This window comes from Mustela nigripes, chromosome 6 (assembly GCF_022355385.1).
Source record: "Mustela nigripes isolate SB6536 chromosome 6, MUSNIG.SB6536, whole genome shotgun sequence".
Lineage (NCBI taxonomy): Eukaryota > Metazoa > Chordata > Mammalia > Carnivora > Mustelidae > Mustela > Mustela nigripes.
In genome coordinates, this window is record NC_081562.1 from 47,449,178 (window position 1) to 47,474,938 (window position 25,761).

Consider the following 25,761-nt stretch of genomic DNA (forward strand, 5'->3'; position numbering starts at 1 on the left):
CTTGTGATCTCTGTCAAATAAATAATAAAATCTTAAAAAAAAAAAAACTACAACCAAGGGGCAGCTGGATGGCTCAGTCATTAAGTGTCTGCCTTTGGCCCAGGTAATGATCCCAGGGTCCTGGGATCGAGCCCCACATCAGGATCCTCACTCAGCAGGAAGTCTGCTTCTCCCTTCCCCTCTCCCCCTGCTTGTGTTCCCTCTCTCATTCTGTCTCTGCCAAATAAATAAATAAAATCTTAAAAAAAAAAAAACTACAACCAAATAATCTTACATTTTAACTAATTAACATGTTACTTAATAGTTACTTCTTAAGATTATTTTTTTAAATGGAGCTCAAAATTTATTACTTAGATTGGTCTGAACCCTGACAGTTATTTCATGAAAAATGCTTTAAAATTTAACATATAGTACCACAAAATTTCTCTCAGAAGCAATGTCATCCCATGGCTGTCAAAATGAGCAACTATACTCACAAGACTTGGGTGGCACCAGATGTCCTCCTTCTCCTACTACACAGATTCAAAGACTGTCATTAGGACGGCAGTTACAGCAGAGGTGATACCTGAAGAGTCTAACTGGGCAACTCGATTACCACAAAATCATTATCCAAGCCATATTATTTTCATTCACCAAGCTACATCACTCCTTTAAGTTCTACAGTCTTGGCATAGACATAGGTAAAGGTGAATAGACTTCTAGGGTTGAGACTACTATTTATGTTGGATTTCTGATCCTGAATCTTTCCCTAAGCTCTTGTAATTTTTAACATCAAAAGATGCCTAACAAATTAGTATGTTCTTTGCATAACGTCTGAATTACCTGCCATATGCAATTCCAATACCAATATCTTTGGTCTAATATTTGGTATTTCTTTGGTATTGTTATTTGGTAGATACTTCTGCTAAAAGAGGAATACGATTATGTAAGTAGAAAGCAGGGGTCTGGAATATCACAGGCTACTGAAACAGTTTAGCTATTAATATTAGTTAGGTTCTTCAAATATTTTCTCTCTTTACACTAGCTAATTCAAAAAATCTGCTTAAAAATTCAAAGGACAAAAGGGCTCCTCCTTTTCTTCTTCTATCTACAAATAAACCAAAAGTAAAGCTAACAAAATAAGGCTGTGTTCCTCTTGTTGACACGGTTGCAACTGTTTAAGATTGGGTCTATTAGCATGTACATTTTCAGTTTTTAATTAAAATGCTACAAATTTATATGTCTATTTTGTCAAAACTAAGTATGTTAGTAGGGAAAAATATCCAGTACACGATTCCCCACTCCCACCCCCCTAACAGGAAAATAGGTGGGTTGGAGGCAATAAATGCTATTTTCCTAATATATGGCCCCAGTGACACCTGCTTTAGTAATAAAAAGATAATCAAATCACCACTCAAGTGTCTAAGGCAAATTTATTCTGAAAAACAGAGAAATAATTTATCATTTAAAACCACTACTCTTTATTTTATTTATTTTTTTTTAAGAGGATTTTGTTTATTTATTTGACAGAGGGATAGAGAGCACAAGCAGGAGGAGTGGCAGGCAGAGGGAGAGAGGGGAAGCAGGCTCTCCACTGAGCAGGAAGCCTGATACGGGACTCGATCCCAGGACCCTGGGCAGAGGCAGATGCTTAACCGACAGAGCCACCCAGGCACCCCCAGTAGTCTTTAAATTATTAAAAATGTGTTAAGATTAAACTAATGTAACATTGTGTATTAACTACACTCAAATAAAAAATTAATTAAAAATATGGTAAGATTTAGACTCCTGGGCAGTTCAGTTGCTTAAGTGACAGACTCTTGCTTTCAGCTCAGGTCATTATCTCAGGGCTGTGAGGTAGGGCTCCACACTCAGCAGGGAATCTGCCTGAGATTCTCTCCCTCTCTCTCCACCTCTGGCCCACAATCCCCACCTCCTGCAAACCTGTGGGCACACTCTCTCTCAAACAAATAAATCTTTAACAAAAAATGTCATAAGATTATATCAAAGAATAAGAGAGAGCTTTCAAATAACAAATTATACATTCAAAGGTATGGTCAATATTTTTTAATAAAAACTTTGATTTAAAGATAAAAAATTTAAAATGATACTAAAAAGAACTTAAGATCAATAAATACAACTTTCTACTACTTGTGAGTATGCCAAAAGCTGGCATTAAATACAACATAATAAATGCTGGGTCTGTTTATAAGAATCAATTATGCAATACCCTTAAGCAAACTGTTCTTTTACTAGACTTTCAAAAACTTGGGTTGCTCCAGGAGTAATATGTTTTTAAGAGTGGAATATAAGCAAAAACCTGGTGTAAGTTGTTGTTAAGTACATGATTTCTGGGTTTAAAAACGTACTTAAGGAACTTGGTTTTGTTTTGTTTTTTTTTTAAATAAACTTTATTTTTATAACAGTTTCAGATTTGGAGATAAAATGAGAGGATAGTACAGAATCCCTAGATTGACTCCACAGCTGGTGTTACACGTTAATAACATGTTGGTTTAGTATGGTACATTTGCTACAATTAATAAACTAATATAGATATATAATTATTAACTAAAATCCATATTTTATTCGAATTCCCTTAATTTTCACATAATATGCTTTTTTTTCTTGCAGGATCTTATTCAGGATACCATATTACATTTAGTTATTCCCCCTTAGGCTCCTTATAGCTACGGTTTCTCAGATTTTCCTTGTTTTTGATGACCTTGACAGTTTCAAGGAATACTGGTCAAGTAATTTGTAGAATGTCCCTCTCCTGCGATTTCTCTGGTGTTTTTCTCATGATTAGACTGGAGTCATGGGTTTTGGGGAGGAAGATCAAGGAGGTAAAGTGTCATTTTCATTACAGCACATCTTGTGGAACAAACTACCAGTATGACTTATCACTACTGACCTGGCTAAGGTAGTGTTTACCAGATTTCTCCACTGTGAAGTTACTCCTCCTAATCTCCTTTCATTAGTGTACTCTTTAAAAGGAAGTCACCATGCACAGAGCCCACACTCGAAGAGTGAGGTTCCACTCTACCTTGCTGAAGATGGACTATCAACATCAATTATTTGGAGTTCTTTTGCACAAGAAATTTGTCTCTTCACCATTTATTTCTTCAACAACTTATTTATACCATATGGAGCCATGGGTATCTTTTTTATACTTTGGGTTATGATCCAATACTACATTACACTTATTTTCTCGCTCAAAATTTTCCACCTTTTACCACTGGAACTTCTTTCAGTTGGCTCCTATGTTCCTTTGACATAATCCCATCATTTTGAGTTTGTTTAAGCACTTTCTTACTTTTTGGTACTACAAGATACTCTAGGCTGATCTTATATATTCTTTGCCCCAGTCCTTGAATCAGTCTTTTCTCCAAGGACCCCTGGTTTCTTTTCATAGAGAACTGTATTAGAAACCAAGATCTGGGAACCAGGTGTGCTCTTGCCACTGGGATGTCACTGCTTCCGAAAGGGCCTGTTTTTAACTGAATTTTATGTTATTTTGGGGTAACTTGTGTAACAAAATATAGAAATACATCCATGCACAGACTGTACTGGACCTATGGAGTTTTAAAATTAGTTAATGCAATTACAGATGTATTTATCATCATTTTACAGATTTTGAAAATAAGCTGAAAACCATAAAGGAGACTAATTTATATATATTATATATATAATTGGGACATGTCCTTTTATTTTGAAAAACGAAAGGGGGACAAATGCATAATGTCAGAAATACAAATGATATGTCATTATGATTTCTGTAGGTCAGCAAGCAAGTCAGCAACTTTCTGGTCTCAGGATCCCTTTATACTTCTAAAACTTATTTGAGAAATTTTTCAAAGAGCTTTTTTTTTTTTTTTAAAGATTTTATTTATTTATTTGTCAGAGAGAGAGAGGAGCGAGAGCGAGCACTGGCAGGCAGAGGCAGAGGGAGAAGCAGGCTCCCTGCTGAGCAAGGAGCCCGATGTGGGACTCAATCCCAGGATGCTGGGATCATGACCTGAGCAGAAGGCAGCCGCTTAACCAGCTGAGTCACCCAGGCATCCCTTTTCAAAGAGCTTTTAACTGGATTATCTCTTGACACTTACCAAATTAGAAGTTAAATGTGAGAAATGTTTAAAATATTAATTAATTTATTTAAAAGGATAAGCTTATGAGGTGTTAACATAAAGTACATCTGTATAAAAAAAACTTTTTAAAAAAACTTATTTTCCAAAAAACTTGATAAGACAAGTGACATATTTTTGCAAATATCTATAATTTCTGGCCTTATAGAGGACAGCTAGTTTCTTTTTTTTTTTATTTTAAGATTTTATTTATTTATTTGACAGAGATTACAAGTTGGCAGAGAGAGGAGGAAGCAGGCTCCCTGCTGAGCAGAGAGCCTGATTTGGGGCTCGATCCCAGGACCCTGGGAACATGACCTGAGCCAAGGCAGAGGCTTTAACCCACTGAGCCACCCAGGCACCCCGACAGCTAGTTTCTTAAGGCTGATTCTGCAATATGCTGTTTTGGTTAAAGTATAGAAGCATATGAAGAAAATCTAGCCTCACAGCAGATACACAGTTGGGGAAGATAATATTTTAATCATTATTTCAAAAAAATGTTGATATTCTTGAAACTATACCAGAACTCAACAAATGGTAGTTTCCTGAAGGCTAATTACACTGTGGATTCTAAAACCCTAGCAATGAACTTTTCATGTTCTATGACATTAAAATCCATTGATTTACCTTGCACTTTGAATGGATCTTTGACCCTTATGTGATTTAGTATCATTACACACTGGACACCTGGAAAATACTGATTCAATGAGCTATGCAGGTGTTCCAAATTGACACAATTCAGAATACAATACAAAGAAAATAAAATTCCATTCTTTAATATCAATACCCACTTCACAAGAAAAGCCTTTAAGTATCTGGGAAGCTGTCAAGCTCAGAGTATTAGGTACAAGTTTTCCAAAATGCCAAATTTTACTTGAAAATTTTATTTTAAGATTGGCTACAAATACAGCTGTTTTTTTGAAGTGTTAGGCGCACTTAGTTCATTTTTAAGAAAAACAAATCTCAAATACATTAGTTCAAATAACCAAAAACTTTCACTTTTTCTTTGGGGGGGGAGGAGGAGATTTTACAGAAAAAAGCAGCTAGTTTAGCTCACACCTTGGTTGAACAAGCACTTTTTCTGAAGATGACTATCATGCTTTAGTACACAGAACGAGTACTCAAAGTCGAGATCTAATAAAATTAATATTTTTGGTGGTTCAGTCTGTTAAGCGTCTGCGCTCAGCTCAGGTCATGATCCTGGAGTCCCGGGATCGAGTCCCACATGGGGCTCCCTGCTCAGCAGGGAGCTGGTTTCTCCCTCTGACCTGTCCCCTCTCATACTCGCATTCTTTCTCTATCTCAAATAAATAAATTTTAAAAATCTTTTAAAAAAAAAAAAAAGAGCATTCTTTTTTTTAAGGGGAGGAAGGGCAGTGGGAAAGGCTGAGCAGGGAGCCCAATGCAGGGTTCAATCCCAGGACCCTGGGATCGTGAACTGAGCTGAAGGCAGACACTTAACCAACTGAATCACCCAGGCACCCCACATCAAGGTCATTCTTAAATAAAACTAGATTTTTTTTATTTCTTTATTTTTTAAACTGCATATTAAAAAAAAAGAAACTATGAATGTATGACAAAGAAAAAACATTAATAATTGGTTTGGTGCCACCGCCTTCATCTGTGTTCAGGTGTTAGCAGTTTTACTCACCATTGCTTTTAGAGCAGCATTGCAAATGTCAACACAGTAGAAAATTATGAAGATAGTTTTGACTTTCCAGACCATCTGATATCAGGGGCCCACATAGGTCCCCAGTACAGTCTGAACAGTACTCAAAATTAGTCAAAGGATAAGATAATATTACAATAATATCATACCAAAAAATCAGAGATTTTAGGTGAAATAGATAAATTCCTAGAAAAAATTAACTTGCCTAATCTAATTCAAAAGGAAGCAAAAATATGAATAGTCTTAAAAATCTTAAAATATTCCATTAGGAATAAAAAAAATCCTCTCATAAAGAAATTCTAGGCCTAGATGGCGTCACAGATGAATTCTATCAAACATGCAATTAAGAAATAATTTTACATAATATATCCTAGAAAATAAAGATATCCTCTCTGACTCATCTTAAGACTTGTATAACCTTGATACCACGCATAGCACAATAAAAGAATATTAGAGGCTGATGTCCTTCATGAATATTGGTGCAAAAATTCCTAAAATACTAGCATAGCAAACAATGTCAAAGGTTGGTTTAATATTAGAAAAACCAAAATAATTCTTCATGTTAATAAACAAAAGAAGAAAAAATATATCAATATTACTAGTCTCAGAGAAGATAAATCTTTTCGGAGTTTTCTCTCAACAGAAAAGTAAAGCTTTAAGGCTGTTTCTAGGAGATTCAAGTAGCCGAAAGACTGGCTTCCTGGCCTCAAGGAAAAATGAAGCTACAGTACTCCCAGAAAGGGAAAACCTCTGCAAGAATAAGGTGCTACCAGTATCATTTTTTCCAAAAGAAAAAAAACTAGGGTCAAAATCCTAACCAAGTTTTTCTTTTTTGTTTCATATTAAATATGGTCATGCTTGGTGTGCCCTCACATATCTGCTCCAACAGTCTAACAAATTTCTTTTAACAGTCAATTTGGAAGACAAAGATGGACTATAATGCTGTCCCCAACTTTCTACGAATCATCTGCACTGAAGGGGAAATGAATGGTACAACTGTTCTTTCACTATAATTCAGAATACCTGGGTATACTTACCTTTTTCCTTATCTTATTGCTACTCACATTAAGGGCTCCCCACATAAAAGAAGCTGTACTGTTCCCACTGCCCCAGATATTAAGCAAGCTCAGTAAAACCCATCTTTTCCAACTTAAAACAGAACTTAAGTTGGTTAAATCAGAAACATTTTATTTTAGCTTACACATTAAAAAAAAAAAAAAAAAAAAAAAGGAATGAATTGTCCAAACTTAAAAGTTAGGAGCTTTTTTTAAATGGAGGCCTGCTGGTGGGAATTCTGTGCCGTATTTATTACATAAATCTTACCTAAAATGTATGTTTATTTGAAAGAGATCAAGGATTTCCATTTCTGGCAACATGGTAGGTTAAATGCTCAGACTGGATCTACTGCCTAAATCTAGAATGCTGTATAAATATTTCCTTACTATTTTTAAATTTCCTAATTTGGCACAAATGTACAGAGAAGCCCTGGAAGCTGGCTCTTGACTTTCAGGTTACCTCACAACTATTCTGAAAACTACAGTGCTGGAGACAGGCTGTATACCCTGAGACTCTCCAATATGGGGAATGTAATTAAAGAACTTTGCATGTAGCTGAAAATTCAGAAGACTATACTGCAAAGCAAAGCTGAATGAACAGTAAACTTACTTAGCAGACGCTGAGAACAAGCACACTTGCCTGCTTGACCTTGGTGTTGGTAGAAGGAAGGAAAAAAAAATCTTGTGTAAGTATTTATAACTACAGGCAAGCTCTTAAATAAAATTTAAATAAATTTGTAGAGAAGGAAAAGATGAAAAGGGGTAAGAAATGTGGAAATTAGAATAAGAAGGCCTAATATATGTCATCAGTTATAGAGCCCTTGTTTCCAAGATGACCATGAAAAGGAGGTAAAACAGCTTTGTCAAAACAGGGCTGCAGCAAAGGACAAGGTCATTTAGAAGTTCATCACTGGGGACACCTGGGTGGCTCTGTTGGTTAAGCATCTGCCTTCAGCTCAGGTCATGATCCCAGTGTCCTGGGATCAAGTACCCACATCAGCCTCCTTGCTCAGCAGGGACTCTGCTTCTACCTCCATCTGCCACTCACCCTGCTTGTGTTTTCTCTCTCTCTGACAAACATATAAATAAAATCTTAAAAAAAAAAAAAAAAAAAAAAGTTCATCACTGGAAATATAGTAGAGACATCAGAGACCATTTCTAGAGTGAGTGATTTCACTGCCTATGTAGTTCCTAAACTGTATGCAGAACTATATTACTGTGTGAACTGTACCATTCACAACAAGAAAATCAAGAATTATTCTCATGGGGGTATCTGGGTGGCTCAGTGGGTTAAGCCTCTGCCTTTGGCTCAGGTCATGATCTCAGGGTCCTGAGATCGAGCCCCACATCGAGCTCTCTGCTCGGCCAGGAGCCTGCTTCCCTTCCTCTCTCTCTGTCTCCTCTCTGCCTACTTGTGATCTCTGTCTGTCAAATGAAATAAACAAAATCTTTAAAAAAAAAAAAAAAAGAATTATTCTCATGATGCATGGAAGGACCAAACATCCCCACCCTAAGATGCTTCCCCATGACCTCTGCCAAAGTCCACATAAGAAGCTGAGTACTTAAGTTCTGAAGAAAAACTGTCCCTGATGGGGGAAAAAAACAGAAGGAGAAAATAAAGAAAATAATGGACATTACTCAGAGATATAATGGTCAAGAATTTAACATAATTATTCAAAGATGTCCTCAGATCCAGGAAGCCCAAAGAATCCCAAGTAGAATTACAAATAATAAAATAAAAAATAAAGTCAAAAAAATTTTAATACATTCTATAAAACTAGGAACACTAAAGGATGGGAAAAGGCTTAAAAAACAGTCAAATAGGGGCGCCTGGGTGGCTCAGTGGGTTAAAGCCTCTGCCTTCAGCTCGGGTCATAATCTCAGGGTCCCGGGATCGAGCCCCCCGAGTCGGGCTCTCTGCTCAGCAGGGAGCCTGCTTCCCTTCCTCTCTCTGCCTACTTGTGATCTCTCTCTATCAAATAAATAAATAAAAATCTTAAAAAAAAAACAACAGTCAAATAACAGATTATTTTCAAAGGGAGGGCAATTTTACTTCTCAACAGCAACAGTGGCAGTCAAAACATCAAAATAATGTCTTCAATGTGATGAGAAAACTTAGAATTCAATACACAGTGAAATTATCTTTCAAGAATGCAGATGAAATAAACACATCTTCAGATTAAAAAAACAAAACACATACACTGTCATTCACCTTCACCAAAAGACTTTCATTAAAATAAATTCTAGGGCACCTGGGTGGCTCAGTGGGTTAAGCCGCTGCCTTCAGCTCAGGTCATGATCTCAGGGTCCTGGGATCGAGTCCCGCATCGGGCTCCCTGCTCAGCAGGGAGCCTGCTTCTCTCTCTCTCTCTGCCTGCCTCTCTGCCTACTTGTGATCTCTGTCAAATAAATAAATAAAATCTTTAAAAAAAAAAAAATTCTAAAGAATGTACTTCAGGTAGAAAAAAATTGTTTCATATGGAAGGTCTCAGATAATGCACCAAGGAAACAGTAAACAAAGATCAACTATCTAAAATAATAATGTTTAAAAAAATTTTTTAAGATTTTATTTATTCATTCGACAGATCACAAGCATGCAGAAAGGCAGACAGAGAGAGAGGAAGGGAAGCAGGCTCCTATCAAGCAGAGAGCCCAATGCAGGGCTCGATCCCAGGACCCTGGGATCATGACCTGAGCCGAAGGCAGAGGTTTTAACCCACTGAGCCACCAGGCGCCCCATAAAATTTTTTTATATATGCAAGAGATAAATATATTAAAACTCAAGTAATAGACAATAGTGTTATAGATTTCTGGAAGGAAGACAATCAGAGCATTTTAAGTTATTACATTATTCAAGGATAGATTAAAGATACTGATTTAAACTCTTCCTTTTAGAAAGGACTTCTTAAAAAGGCTAGAGCAACCACTGAAAAAATAAATAACATTAATTTACAAACAAGAGTACATGTGTGCAAGATGTTAGGGGGACTGAAATGTGAAAACAGGCTTCAAACACATTAACTCCAAACAAAAGACTGGAAGAACAGGAAAAAAGGCGAGGAGGAAAAACAGATCACAAGACAGAAATCAATCTAAATCTACCAGTATCACAACTGACTGAAATTCCTGTAAAAAATATTGTCATTCAGAACAAAACACAATTTAACCATACCCTGTTTACAAGACACAAACTAAAATACAGGACCAATGAAAAGCTAAAGGATGAAAAATACTATTAACCCTAGAACAGATATATTAACCCAAGAAAACAGCCAACCACAAAAAACAAAACTATAAGGCAAAATAGTTTTGAATATGGCCTTTCAATCCAACAAAAACTTCGACTTAAAAGAAAAAAATTCGAAATGTAAGTACTTAATAGCACAGAATCAAAATACATAAAACAAAAATTACCACATCTAGAGAAGAAACTGCCAAACCTACCACCATGCGAGAGGCATTAATATGCCTTTCTCAGCATAGAAACTGATAAGTCCCAAAATCAAACCAAACCCAAATCCAAACAACACCTAAGCAAACCATGAAAGATGTACGTAGAACAGCTAACAAGCTCACAAACATATATGAAGTACTATACTAAACAACTGATTTCACATTCTTTCCAAATGCATATAAACATTCATGAAAATCAGTCAAATACCAGGTCTTACAGTTAGTCTCTACAAATTAGATTATGGTCTGTGACCATGAAGAAATCAACTTGGAACACATCACAGAAATTATATTTACAAGCTAACTACGTTGAAATTAAATATATGCTTTTGTAATAATTCCTGAGGCAAATAAGAGGTTTTTTTAATGGAAATACACAAAAATACTATATATCAAAACTTGTAGAAAGGCAGCTCAAATGATACTCAGAAGCAAATTTAAGCACTAAAAACCCAAATTCAAGTCTTTGTAAAAGGAGAGAAAAAAACCAAAAACCTAAAAGTTCTAAGAAAGAAATAATAGCAGGCCCTAAAAGAACAGAAAATATTTAAAACAAGATGATAAACTAGAAGTTCATTCTCTGAAAGAGTAATTAAAATTATAAACCTCTGGAAAAACTAGTTGGGAAAAAGATAACACAAACTAATAAAAAGGAAAAGGAAACTTTACAGATGTTATAGGGATTAAGCTGATCAGAGGATATTGTGGACAATTTAGTGATAATAAATTTGAAAGTTTGGAAAGATTTTTGAAAAGTTTTTAGAAAAAATACAATCTATTAAAAATGCATCAAAAAGATTTAGAACTCACACTTTCCAATTTCAAAACTTACATTAAAGCTACTGTCATCAAGCATCAAATCACCAAGTGTGGTACAGGCTAGAAGAGAAATATGGATCAAATGAAACAAAACTGAGAATCTAGAAATAAGTAAATACATTTATAGTCAACTGATTTTCAAAAGAGCAGCCTAGATAATTTCAAATAGAAAGAATAGTCTCTTCAACACATGTACCGGGACCTCTGGATTTCCAATTGCAAAATAATAAATTGGGACCTCCACCTTTTACTATATATAAAAATTAACTCAAAATGGATCTAAAACCTAAATGTAGGAGCTAAAACATAAAGCTTTCAGCACACAAATCTTCATTACCTTTAGGCAAAAGTTACTTTGATATGATACCAAAAATCACAAACAACAAAAGAAAAAAAGATAAATTGAACTTCATCAAAATAAAAAACTTTTGCACTTTAAAGGACACAATGAAATAAAATAAAAAGACAAAAGAGCTAGAGAAAATGTGTGGAAACCATATATCTGAAGAGTCTAACATCCAGAATATATAGAGAACTCTTACAACTCAACAATAAAAAGACAATTCAATTTTTAACAGATTTTTTAAAAAGATTTTATTTATTTATTTGACAAAGAGAGCACAAGTAGGCAGAGCGGCAGGCAGAGGGAGAGGGAAAAGCAGACTCTCCACCAAGCAGGGAGCCCGATGTGGGGTGAGGGTGGGGGGCTTGATTCCAGGACCCTGGGATCATGACTTGAGCCAATGGCAGCCACTTAACCAACAGAGCCACCCATATGCCCCAATTTTTTTTTCAAAGATTTTATTTATTTATTTGACAGAGAGACAGAGAGTACCAGAAGGCAGAGGGAGAGGGAGAAGCAGGCTCCCGGCAGCAGAGAGCCCAACATTGGGCTCGATCTCAGGACCCTGAGACCATGACCTGTGCCGAAGGCAGATGCTTAACCGACTGAGCCACCCAGGTACCCCAAGACAACTCAATTTTAAAATGGACAAAAGCTCTAAATATACCTTTTTCCAAGGAAGTTATACAAAAGGCCAATAAGCACAGGAAAAAATGCTCAACATCACTAGTCAGTCATTGGGAAAATGCACATCAAAACCACAAATTCCACTTCACACCACCTAGGATGGCTATCATCAAAAAGACAGACAACAGCAAGTGTTGGCCAAGATGGGGAGACACTAGAACCCTCACACACTGTTATGGGACTGTAAAATGGTGCAACTGCTTTGGAAAACATTTTGGCAGATCTTAAAAAGGTTAAATACAGTGTTACCATATGAGCTCAGCAATTCTATTCCTAGACACACAACCAAAATAACTGAAAAATCTGTGTATGCAAAAACTAGTTATTTGGAGATTCATAGCAGTATTCATAATAGCCAAAAAATGGAAATAATCCAAATGTGTGTCAACTGATTAATGCATAAACAAAATGTGGTATATCCACATAATGTAATAATAGTCCGCCAAAAAAGGAAAGATGTACTGATACTGGCTACAATGTGAATAAACTTCGAAAACATTACACTAAGTGAAAGATCCTAGACAAAAAAGGTCCCATATTATATATTTCTATTTACAGGAAATGCCCAGAATAGTTGAATCCATAGAGAAAATAAATAACTGGTTGTCAGGGATGGGTTAAGGGAGAATAGCGAGTGATTGCTGGTGGGTACAGGACTTCTTTTGAGGATAATGAAATGCTCTAGAATTAGACAGTGGAGATGGTTATACAATTTTGGGAATATTTTAAAAATTGAATTTTACACTTTAAAGGGGTGAATTTTATTATCAGTTTTTAAAGGACAAATATATCAACTGAGCATTTAAAAATAAGAAATAGAGAATCTAAACAGAAAAATAATTATTAAAAAATCAAACAGTGGGGCACCTGGGTGGCTCAGTCACTTAAACGTCTACCTTCATTCAGCTCAGGTCATGATCCCAGGGTCCTGGGATAGAGCCACGCATCAAGAGTTGCTTCTCCCTCTCCTCCCTGCTCGTGCTCTCTCTCTCATTATCTCTCTCTCCCAAATAAATGGATTTTTTTTTTTTAAATTGAACAGTTAGTTTAAAATCTTTCCACTAAAAAAATTATCAAATCCAAATAGTTTTACAAGTAAGTCCCACCAAATGGTGGAGAAACAACAAATATATAAAAAAAAGAAATAATTACAACTTTAAACAAACTCTTCTAGAGAACAGTGAAAAAAGAAAAACACTTTCTAATTCATATCAAAATCCAATCAGGACAAAGGATGCCAACACCATTCAATGGAGGAAAAGACCATCATTTCAAGAAATGGTGCTGAGAAAATAAGATATCCACATGCCAAAGAATGAACTTGGACCCTTACCTTATACTTTATACAAAAATTAATTCAAAATAAAGTCCTAAATATAAGATCTAAAAGTATAATACTCAGAAAAAAGCTAGGAGTGAAGCTTCATGACATTGGATTTGACAATAATTTCTTGGCTATGACACCAAACCCACAGGCAGCAGAGGTAAAAATAGATAAGCTGAACTACATCAAAATTAAAAACTTTTAGGCATCCAAGGAAACAATTAGCAGCCTGAAAAGGCAACCTAAAAGACACAGGAGAAAATTTACAAAACATATATCTGATAAGCAACAACAGTAACAACTACACAAGTAACCTGATTAATGGGCAAAGGACTTGATCAGACATTTCTCCAGAGAAAATACACAAATGGCCAACAATTTTATGGAAAGAGCCTCAACATCACTAGTTAATAAGGAAACGCAAGTCAAAACGACAATGAGATACTACTTCATAACCATTAGGATGGCTACTATCAAAAAAAGAACCAAACAGAAAACAGGGGTGCCTGGGTGGCTTCCATTGGTTCACCATCTGACTCCTGATTTCAGCTCAGATCATGATCTCAGAGTCCTGAGATCAATGCCCCAGCTCCAAAGGCTCAGGTCGTCTGAGATGGAGTCGCAAGCCCCACAGGCAGCAATGCTCTCAGCAGGGAGCCTGTTTCTCTCCCTAGCCCTCTGCCCGGCTCCCTACGTGCGGATGCCCTCTCTTGATCTCTCTCAAATAAATCTTTAAACACACACACACACACACATACACACACACAAACACACACGGTGGGGGGAGGGTGGTGAGTGGGTGGCTCAGTCCTTAAGCGGCTACCTTCGGCTCAGGTCATGATCCTGGGATTCTAGGATCAAGTACAGCATCGGGCTCCCTGCTCTGTGGGAAGTATGCTTCTCCCTCTCCCACTCCCCCTGCTTGTGTTCCCTCTCTCACTGTGTTTCTCTCTGTCAAATAAATAAATAAAATCTTAAAACACACACAAACACACACACAGAAAATAAGTGTTGGCAAGTATATGGAGAGGTTGGAACCCTTCATACTGCTGGTGGGAACATAGATGGTGTAGCTGCTTCGAAAAGCAGGATTGCAACTCCTCAAAGATTAAAAATAGAATTACCACATCATCAGCAATACCACTTCTGGGTCTGTATCCAAAAGCATTTAAGGAAGTGTGTAGAATTTATTTGTATGTTTATGTTCACAACAGCATTATTCACAATAGCCAGAAGGTGGAAGCAACATACTTGTCCGCTAACAGATGAACAAATAACAAAATGTTTATACATACAATGGTATATTATTCAGCCTTAAAAAGGAAATTTTGATACATGCTACAACATTATACTAAGTGAAAAGCCAGGCACAAAGAGATAAATACGGTATGATTTCACTTCTAGGAGATATCTACAGTAGTCAAACTCATAAAAATAGAAAGAATGGTGGTTGCCACGGTGATGGGGAGGGAGAGATGAAGAGTGTTTAATGGGTATAGAGTTTCAGTTTTGCAAGACGAAAAAGTTCTGGAGATTAGCTGCACAGCCAATGTGAATATACTTTACACTACACTAAACCATACATTTAAAAATGGGTAAGATGGTAAATTTTATAATACGTATATTTTAACACAGCTAACATTTAAAAAGAGAGATACGTTAAAAATCCAACCAGGATAATATAAGCATGGAAATTTAAAAGCCAATCTGACTCATGAATATTAATGTAAAAATCCTAAACAAAATTTAAGCAAACCAGATCTAATAATTTATAATAAAAAAAAAAGATAATCCCTACATGACTAAATTGGGTTTATCCTAGCAATGCTTAGGTAACCTAATTTGAAAAAAATCAATGTAACTGACTACATCAACAAATTAAAGAGAAAAACTTTCAATCATTGCTGAAGTTATACAAAAGCCTTTCAGTATGGTTCAGCATCCATTCATGATTTAAAATGAACAGATAAACCAAAGTCCTAGCCAGGTAGGAATAGAATGAAAACTTCTTGAATTTGGTAAAGACGATCATTTAAAAAAACCACAAGTATCATTTTAAACTGTGAAATTTGGGTGCCTGGATGGCTCAGGCGGTTAAGCCACCGCCTTCAGCTCAGGCCACAATCTCAGGGTCCTAGGATGGAGCCCAACATCGGGCTCTCTGCTCTGCGGGGAGCCTGCTTCTCCCTCTCTGTCTACTTGTGATCTCTCTCTCTGTCAAAAAAATAAATAAAATCTTTTTAAAAAAATAATAAACCGTGAAATTTGAAAGCATTTTTTCAGGTCATGAACAAGACAAGAAACAAAACTGAGTATCTGAAATATCTGAGATAGTATGATTCAGGGGTAGACAAAAGATCAATGGTACAGAAGAGAGAGTACAGAAATAAAACTACCTATATGAAAACTTGATTTATGACATAAGAAATTTCATATATCAGGGAAGAAATAAGAACAATTTTAATAAACAGTACTGGGATAACCAATTATCCACATGGAAAGAGTGAATTCATATCCCATACGTGTCACAAAAATCAATTACTAGGAGATTTGAGGATTAAATGCAAAAGGCAAAACCGTGAAGCATTTAGTTGATAGAGAATGCCATCAAAAGTTATCAAGGCATACCATGAGAATAACCAAATGAATTCAATGATCAAATTATTTTCATCTTTTAATTTCTCTCCATATTTTATAAATTAATCAATTAAACAGCAATTGTGTCAAAGCACATAGATTATCTGAATAAGAATAGAATGCTTATGTAATACAGAACTGCCAATGTCCAGTGACCTCACATCTTAAAGATACTGCACATTTATGTTCTCATTTAAGATCAACCTGTTATTGTAATGATATGTTAGCAAGGATAAAAAAACACAAAACCTCATATTCATTCAGTAAGTGTCTGTAGCAATGGATATGGCTGTATCTCATTTCAAATATTAGCAATGATGTCCATGGTAAAATCTAAATAGTATTTTAGGTAAGTGGGCTTGTTAGTTTGACACTTCCCACTGTTCCTTGAATTATATTTTTTACCAAATGCCAAACCTATCTTTGGAAGCTTCAGGGAAGAAATATAATGTATTAAGATCTACCTTGGGAAGAGAAAAAACTATCTTAAAAAGGCAGGAGGGGAGAAATGGACCAAATAGACAACATACTCTTAGGAGTTTCAAATAAATCTGAAACTAAAAGTGCCCAAGATATAATTACAAGGAACACATCATTCCTTGGGGGAACTAATAACACCGTATATAAGACAGAAAGGGATGAGATGGAAAGAACATTTATCCCAAGATAATTTTTGTCTCACCATATGAAAGTATGTGTCCATCATACAAAACAAACTCAATCCCAATGTATCTACTACCATCAAACACCCTCCTCACACCCAAAACACACACACACACACACACACACACACACAAGGTAGATGTTTTCAATCTAAACTGTAAGCCTACGGCTCACATGAAAACAAAATGATTTTAACCACACACAAGCTGTAGCCCTCAGATTTGTAGTTTCTCCATGCTGCCCACACAGCACTTTGTGAGCATGTGATTAGGAGGAATGATGCACAATCACACCACATTCCTTCCCTCAGCTCACACATCAAGAACTTGCCCTCTCAGCTGCATTCTTCTCCAAACAGCCATGGTCACCTTAGCAACCCAATGCTCCTAATATGGACAGCTGGTCCATTTAAAGTCAGCCCTTCTTGGCAGGAAAAATGCTTGTTCTTCAAACTGGGGGAGAGAGGAGAGGTTTTCCTTTCAATACACATTACAGGGGTTGATTTAACTTGATCAGCACTTTTGTTCTGTGGCAGCAATTTGTGTCAAGTTTCAACCTATTCTGAGTTTTTGGTTTTTTGGTTTTTTCTTTTTTAAATTCGAAAGCAAGTGGCTTTTAAAAAAGGGGGGGCAGCTCATATGGAATTCTAAAGAAGATTGGAACGTGAAACAAAAAAGGTATCTGAAGTAACTGTATTCTTTTATAAAAAAAATAAAGTTATCCACATTTTTTAAAGTTCACATTTACTTAAACCACATTGGAAGTCTCAATATACAACAAGAAATCAGAGTCAGAAGACCTGTCTTTTTAACACCACAGCCTATTTTTGAATAACAGTAACATTACTAAACTTCAAAGTCCTATAACTCCAATCTACTCAATAGACTATGAGACAATCTGGGTTCCTTTATCCCACCACCTACATGTGAAATCTCTCACAATCTTTCCAGAGGATCAAATGTCAATGAGGTATTGAAACCAAATGGTTAGTATATCCAAAGACACACCAGACCTAGAATGCCCCAGGATAAAACTGGATTACTCAGAACCAAACTTGATCTGTACTTATATCACTAAAGCTGGGCCTGAACCAAATTAAGTCACTCAGGAGAAAAAAATACAGGTTTATAACAGTTTCCCTGATTTTCAAACTACAAACAAATGATTTGGGGGGAAGGGATTACCATATTCTGAAATATATGAGATCAAATTGCTTGTTCCATTCCCACAAACTGGGGATTCTAATTGTCCCATCCATCTACCTAGACCCCAAATCCTTAAGAAACAAGCATATTCTAAACTTAAAAGAAACTAAATTTATGGTATTTGTTATAAATTGGAATTTTTAAAAAGATTTTATTCATTTATTTGGGAAAGAGAGAGTGCTAAAGTGCACAAATGGAGTTGGGAGTGGTAGAGAGAGAGGGACAAGCAGATAACGCACTGAGTGGGGAGGCCCACATGGGGCTGGATCTAAGGATCCTGAGATCATGACCTGAGCTAAAGGCAGATGTTTAACCGAATGAGCCACCCAAGTGCCCCAAAATGGAAATATTTTTGAAATAATGTTCTATATTAACAGTAGCAGACAAAACTGAAGTGAGTTTATTAAAGCTTTTTAATTAACCTTAAGGTTAAGTGACTATCAATAGTTATTCATTGGTTATATTTTTGTTTCTATATATGTGTTTTTAAAACTTTTTAGGCTATGAGTTTCTTCCAGGTCAGAAACATTTCTTTTAAGTTAAAACTAGTAACTAAATATCCTATATAGGGCAAAATATCAGTTGACAGGGTGTCAGTATAGATTAGTAAAAAAAAAACCAAAAAACAAAAAACCCTAAAGCTCACTCCATTTCTAGTTTCATCATTTGTAAAATGAGACTGTTTTACTTATGCCATCTCTTAAGATAACAAGGTGAAAGTAATGAAATTACTAAGCCATATAAAATACTCAGAAACTAATCAAACTAGAAAAAAGGACTATGTTACCTGATGTCTAATCTAATTCTCCAAATTGTTATTTTTTAAAAGTGTAGGGAGTATTCAACAATGCATGGGATACTAACTCAATAACAACCTCCAGAGTTGCTGGTCTTCTCCCCAAAGACCTTATAAACATATAAATAAATAAGCTTCAAACTGACTTCACTTTCAGCAAACATGAATTCCCTTACCCCTGCCATTCCACTACTGAATCAGTAACATTTTCTCCTAGCTCCCAGAACAAAGTGCCCCTAAAATCCTCCTCCCACACAAACTACTCCCCACAAGGTACCTTTAGCTTTTTCTATCTGTTGGAAGCCCTTCCCTGATCTGATCACAGCTGTCATTATCCTTCTTCTCAAGTGAGGAATCACCCTTTCCCCTCACAGGAGTGTTCCTCTTTCTATCCTTTTCATTGGTGAAAGGCATACCATCACCATGGACACAGAGCTTCTGAAGTTCCCACTCTCTGGTAGTTTCTAGTTAGGGGATCCAAGAGAAGCTGTTTTGCTAATAATGTGCTACTACAGATGAAATTGTATTTCTGCATCCCTAATTTAGAAACCTGCATTTGTACTGTTCTTACTCTGTATTAGATTCGGTGATGGGAATTCACAGAACATGGTTATGCGTCAAAGAAATATACTACAAGGTAAAAATTAATGAAGTAATAGGTAATGGGGAGGTTCTAAAATATTACTGGTATCTTTCAATTATTAAGTTATTGTGGGCTAACACTGAGACCAGAGCATTTTAACAAACTGTTTCTAGAAGAAAAATACATGTGTTTGTTAGGCCCCACAATTCTTTCCTTTGACTGTTCTAACAGACTCTTGGCCTTTGAGACAGATGTTTATGTTTCCTCTTATCTTCCACAGCATTTAATTCCATCTTTTAGATACAATTTTTGGGGGGGGGGGGGGCAGAGAGCGATCACAAGTAGGCAGAGAGGCAGGCAGAGGGGGGAGCAGAAGGAAGCAGGCTCCTTGCTGAGCAGACACCCTGATGCGGGGCTCGATCCCAGGACGCTGAGATCATGACCTGAGTTGAAGGCAGAGGCCCAAACCACTGAGCCACCCAGGCACCCTAGATACAATTTTAATATTAAAAAATGAACACAAATTGGACTTCTCTTAAATGTTCATTTAATGTTCCTTATACATTTAAGGAATTTGATACATTAACAGTTTCATTTTAATAAATAACCTAAAATACAATGTACCAGTTAGACAAAACAAATTAGACAAACACTCAGCAACATGGCCAGGTTTTAGAAAGAAAGAGGGAGGTGAGTGAAGGGGACTACAAGAATTCGACTAAAGCCTAATGTATAATTAAAATACATGAAATAATAAAACATTTTATATGACATAAAGGGATACATATCAAATATATTAAAGGGTCACTTATATAGGGACTAGTTATAAAGGAAAACAGAAAAACGGTCCTTTAATGAACCAGTGATGATGGGTATGACACAAACTAAGGAATATCACTAACTCAATACTCTAGTAATTAAGGTTAAAAACTGATACTTCAAGCATAGCCATCCTCTTTCACAGTAAACAGAGTTGCTCAAGAATTTAAACAATTTTTTAAATTGTGGTAAAGTATATATAACATAAAATTTACCACTTCAACCATCTGCGAGTGTACAGTTAACAATTTTTATTAAAGTTGTCACTGTCCTTTTAATACCTTTGACAGTGTAGGAGGATGATACTATATAAATATGAATAATCTTGTTTTGATTATCTTCTACTCTAAAAAAAGCTATGAAAGAATCTGAGTGTTTATAAACATACGTATTTACTGAACACTTACAGGAGAGCCCTAAGGATATCAGATAGCATGATCCATCACCATTGTATAATAGACTGTATTAATGTTTAAGAATTCAAACTCCATTTGCCCCAAGAACAGGGACAAAGGTGTAAGAGATCAAGTTCACTATAATTAAATCTTCTGAAATTTCTGTTTTCACTTTAAGCACAATGGTCCAAGAAAAGAACAATCTGGATTTCTCCTGAAGCACTGCCTTTGAATAGCACCTGGAGGGTCAGATAGTGCTATACACAGGTTCCATGACTCCCTCTCTTAACTGTCCAAAGATAGAAGAAAAATACAGGGGAAAAGCTTCACAAGAAACCTGGAAGTGAAAACTAGTGATGCTTTGTTCCCCACTCCCTCTTCATGAACCAATGGGTCTCTTTATTTTAACCCTGTGTTTTCAGTTATCAGGATAAAAACTGACCTGATTAAATCTGTGGCAATTTCAAAAACAGGTGGGAAAGATGTGTTTGAGAGCCCATGTTCCCCTCAGGACAAAGGACAATAAATGAGAAACAGTTATTGATCTGAATAATTCATTTTATAAGCATTTTTCCAGTTGACAGATTAAATTCACCTGCAGTGATCACTACTACCCGTACCAAAGAGTTCCCGTAAATGTAACCGGTTAAAGTCAAGCATGACTAGTATAGGGTAATAAGCACACCAAGAGGTGATTTTACTATCTACTCACTTGAGCATTTCAATCTTTCAGAAGTCTAAAAAGTCTAACAATCTAAATCAATGTTGATTTAAAATTCATTGTAAAGATCATTTGGAATTTTTTTAATACTAACTGTTACTAAATATTTTATTAATTACCTAGGAGAAAGCATTCTACTTTTTAATGTGAATGTAGGAGTTCTATAATTTTCATAGGTGGAAACCCAGGTAAATAATCTCCCTTAACTTAAGGCCTCTAATAGAGCCTCTATGACTCCTCTACCACCCCAAGTCATTTAGGTAATGTCCACCAAGGTAAAAAGCTGAATGTGTCCCAAAGGAAGAGGAAAACTTCTTTTCTAAAATGGACAAACCCAATCCTAGGGATCCTAGGAATTAAGTTCCTTAATAATATTAGGAATAAGGATACCGTGAAAAGCATTATTTGAGTTTCAAAGGTGACTACTTTTGTCATACCCTTTTAATCTTAAATAAGATGAGATATACCTTGTTTGCAAATTCTGAGGTAGTAAAGGAGGAGCTAAAAAATTCGTGATAATCTTGTAATAATCAAGAAAAGACATGAAATAAATACAGGGAAAGGATTAAAAAATAAAGAGTAATTAAGCCTATATTCAACTATATTTGTTTACTACTATAATAACAACTTCTTACCTTGTGGAATTCTCTTCTGAGAAGAATAGATACAATTCTGTTCCTAAAAAAATTTCAGGTAGAAAAATTAAAATGTTGGTTTTAAAACAGGAAGCCTCTTAAAAATAAAAAGTTAACAAAATGCTAATCCAGTACATTCAGAATGTCATGACATTTGGTATTACCAAAACTTAAGAGACAGTAAGTCCCTTAAACAAAATAAATAAGTATAAAAAGTATAAAGTATAAAATTATAAAGTATTAAAAAAGTATTTTAATATTTGTATTAAAATATAAAATTCATTATTTTTATTATTACAAAAACACTATTCTACTGACTATCAAATCATTTCTTCTAGGTACATAGTAATGTCTCAGCACATTTTCATATTCTAAAAACCGGTACTCAATTGGGTTTTACTCTTACCAAGATTTGATATCCCGAAAGGTAGTTTTTAGGTGTACTCCATATGTCATAAAATTTACCCCTTTAAAGTGTAAAATTTAGTGGTTTTTACTACAGTCACAAAGTTATGTAACCATCACCACCATATTATTCCAGAACATTTTCATTACCCCAATAAGAAACCCTGTACTAAAGAGTACATTTTTATTCATAGGGAGAAACATCTAAAACAATTAATTTTAAAAGATATAAAAGAAGCATACTCTTCACAATACTAAGATCAAAATGATTTTTTTTTAAAAAATGTACAGAACAGAGACTGGGAAGGAAAACAAATATACAAACATTTTAAAAAGAGCTGTATTCAGATAGTGGTAACATAGTGACTCTTTTTCATGTATTTCCTCTAAAGCTCTGATTTTATAAACCTTTACGGTTCTTAAAAAGGTACAACACAGCATACATTCTGTAGAGCTACATGCTCTATTTTGTACTACAATCCAAAGTAACAAAAGAAACACAAGCTAACACTTAAGAAAATGTCCACTATACTTTCTAGTAAATGTTTTTCAAAGTAGATAAAATAAGTATAAAGTTTTAAAAAATTCGGGCCGCACTTACTAATCTGGTTGAAAAGCCACAGCTGCATCTTATTTTATGACAAATTGACTGTTTCATCACTTTTGCATCTGGGCGTCTACTTCTTAGTGGTCATTTCTGAAATAAAGACATAGTCATTAAGAACATATCATAACAAAAACATCAAATCTTTAAGGACAATTTCCTAAATTTTAGTGTCTATAAAAAGAGTTATCAAAAAATTTCTTGAGCAACCTTCTAATAAAAAACATTACCAGGGCTGAGGATGAAGTGAGAGAGCTCGAATATATGCTGTCACCCCATGAGACCAGAATTACGTTACACATACTGAGTATAAAGATCTATAAATTCTTCAGTCCTAAACGCCTTCACCCAGCAGGGTCTTGCAATTCCTAAGAATGCCATTTACAGACTGGAAAAAGAAAAAAGGAAGATGTAGGAGAGAAGCCCTAAAACTCCACATTTGGAAAAAATAAATTAACTAATAATGTATGTTTGTATCTTCCCCCCCCATACACCCCTATAGAAAGAAGGCTCCAAAAGAGATTTTTACTGGCTTTATGTACTGATATCTTTTGAGCACTTAAGACAATGACTGCCGTGCAGTAAGTGCTCGGTAAATATTCAGTGAAAGACTGAATAAACTGATGAGTGATGTAATTTTAATTGATGAAATATTTAACCTGGTACTATTTCAAAATGGTAAATTCTTAAAATGACATTTCTTCCACACATATACCATTGCTATCAATGCCAACTATGTCATCGTTATTGTATTTTCCCCAGCAAACAAAGCCCATAATTAAAAGACAAGACACGGTACCAGCCTTCAAGGAACAGAACAAAGGCATATGTCACTATGTAATTTTGTTACTGCAATCTTTGGGGGAAAACTCCAAACGGGGAATTGCTAGATATATAATTTTGCTAAATATTGCTAAATGTTGCAAGTAGGCTATTTTTTTTATTTCTTTTTTATTTTCTTATTATTATTTCATTAACACATAATATATTATTTGTTTCAGGGGTACAGATCTGTGATTCACCAGTTTTACACAATTCACAGCACTCACCATAGCACATACTCTCCCTAATGTCCATCACCCAGCCACCCCATCCTTCCTACCCTCCTCCATTCCAGCAACCCTCAGTTAGTTTCCTGAGATTAAAAGTCTCTTATGGTTTGTCTCCCTCTCTGGTTTTGTCTTGTTTCATTTTTCCCACTTCCCCTATGATCCTCTGTCTTGTCTCTCAAATTCCCCATATCAGTGAGATCAGATGGTGACTTACTTCGCTTAGCATAATACCCTCTAGTTTTCCACATTACTGCAAATGGCAAGATTCCGACTTTTCGTGGCTGCATAATATTCCTGTGTGTGTGTGTGTGTGTGTGTGTGTGTGTGTGTACCACATCTTTATCCATTCATCTGTTGACAGACATCTAGGCTCTTTCCACAGTGTGGCTATTATGGGCATTGCTGCTATAAACATTTGGATGCATGTGCCCCTTTGGATTAATACATTTGTATCTTTGGGATAAATACCTAATAGTGCAATTGCTGGCTCATAGGGTAGCTCTATTTTCAACTTTTTTTTTTAAGATTTTATTTATTTATTTGACAGACAGAGATCACAAGTGGGCAGAGAGGCAGGCAGAGAGAAAGAGGAAAAAGCAGGCTCCCTGCTGAGCAGAGAGCCCAATGTGGGGCTCAATTCCAAGACCCTGGCATCATGACCCGAGCTGAAGGCAGAGGCTTTAACCCACTAAGCCACCCAGGTGCCCCTATTTTCAACTTTTTGAGGAACCTCCATACTGTTTTCCAGAGTGACTGCACCAGCATGCATTCCCACCAACAGTGTAGGAGGGTTCCCCTTTCTCTGCATCCTCACCAACACCTGTCGTTTCCTGACTGGTTAATTTTAGCCATCTGACTGGTATGACATGGTATTTTGAGGTTTTGATTTGTATTTCCCTGATGCCAAGTGATACTTAGCACTTTTTCATGTGTCTGTTGGCCATTTGGATGTCTTCTTTGCAGAAATGTCTGTTCCTGTCTTTGCCCATTTCTTGACTGAATTATTTGTTCTTTGGGTGTTGAATTTGATATTTCTGTATAGATTCTGGATACTAGCCCTTTATCTGATATGTCATTTGCAAATATCTTCTCCCATTCTGCCGGCTGTCTTTTGGTTTTGCTGCTTCCTTTGCTGTGCAAAAGTTTTTTATCTTGATGAAGTCCCAATAGTAAAGTAGGCTATTTTTTTTTTTTAACATGTATGTTCTTTAAGCACTAGTTGTGGAGACAGGAAGGAATACAAGAAATTTTTTTACATGGAATAAAAAGTTGACAAATCTCAAGAATAACCACGTGTCGGAGGCAGGCCCCTGGCCAGGGCGGCCTCCGCCATTAAAAGATGGCGCCTGGCTAGTTGCCAGGTTAGGATTGCCTCGTGAGACTAAGCGGAACGCCCAAAGAGGAAGTAAACAGCATTGGTTGCTAGCGAAGCTGTTCCTTTAGGTGCACAGCCTGATTTGCTCGCTCCTATACCCTGCTCGCTGATTGGTCATGTAAGTGTATATAAGTGTGTAGACTTGCGGAAATAAAGAGAGAGAAGATGCATCCGAACTGGGGCGTCTTGTCGTCCTTGCGGGTCGAGGGCGATAACCACGAAGGAAACCAGGAACTCTCTACTTCCCATACTATACCTGAATTAGTATTTCACACAATGCTATTCTTTTTGTTTAAAAAAAAGGGTGGGGAGGGGGACTACAAATATTAATACAAACCTCGGGGTTTTTTCTTTCAAAAGGAAAAGAGCACTGGAAGGATAAACCAAAATCATGTTTAAATGGTTATCTAAAGGAAAAAGA

General features: G+C 36.0%; 1 protein-coding gene across 3 annotated transcripts in view; it reads right to left on the reverse strand.

Moving 5' to 3' along the window:
- FRS2 (fibroblast growth factor receptor substrate 2) overlaps window positions 1-25,761 on the reverse strand; it is a 116,687-nt gene that overhangs the window by 43,273 nt on the left and 47,653 nt on the right. For 2 of the 3 annotated variants that reach the window (XM_059402484.1, XM_059402482.1), the window contains exons 2-3: window positions 22,911-23,006; window positions 21,905-21,947 (exon numbers count right to left, since the gene is read on the reverse strand). The gene's annotated coding sequence lies outside the window, so the exon portion shown is untranslated. Of the gene's footprint in view, window positions 1-11,109; window positions 11,157-21,904; window positions 21,948-22,910; window positions 23,007-25,761 lie in introns of all 3 variants that reach the window. The other variant, XM_059402483.1, reaches the window with a different exon arrangement.